Here is a 615-nt window from a genome sequence, read left to right as displayed (position 1 = left end):
CCACAAGCACATGGTTAGGGACAGCTCGGTTTAGCCACTTAGGCCAGGATTTTATTCCCTTAGGCCCTCCTATCCACTGATGCTCAAAGCCTTGGGATCCTTTTTATTACCCTTTTCTTTTGGTTTTAAGGGCTATTGGCTTCTTTTTTTTTTTGCTGCTTTTTCTTGCTTCAAGAATCATTTTTATGATTTTTCAGATTATCTATAACATGTCTCATGTTCATCATTCTTTCAAGAGCCAACATATTTAACAGTCTTAAACAACAAATTCAAAAGACATATGCACTGTTCAAGCATTCATTCAGAAGACAGAAAGTATTGCCACCACATGTAACTAACTAGAAATTCTCTTATTAAAATCTCGAAATTTTATTGCCTCTTATTCAAAAGATCTACTATTTTATTCATGTTTGCTGATGATGAGAAGAATAAACTATGGCTTAATTGGAGATAAAATCAAAATAGATACTAATTACTACTATATGACTCCTAAGGTGAACTTCTATAATAACACTATCACAGAGTTAAAGCAGAAATTGGAATTTAACAACCTTTGTTCTGGGAAGTGGATGTTCCTCTGATCTGTGGGGTGCTTGGTCCTTCAAGAGATAACTT

The sequence above is a fragment of the Arachis ipaensis genome, chromosome B08 (genome assembly GCF_000816755.2).
Source record: "Arachis ipaensis cultivar K30076 chromosome B08, Araip1.1, whole genome shotgun sequence".
NCBI classification, from domain to species: domain Eukaryota; kingdom Viridiplantae; phylum Streptophyta; class Magnoliopsida; order Fabales; family Fabaceae; genus Arachis; species Arachis ipaensis.
This window is presented reverse-complemented; position numbering follows the sequence as displayed.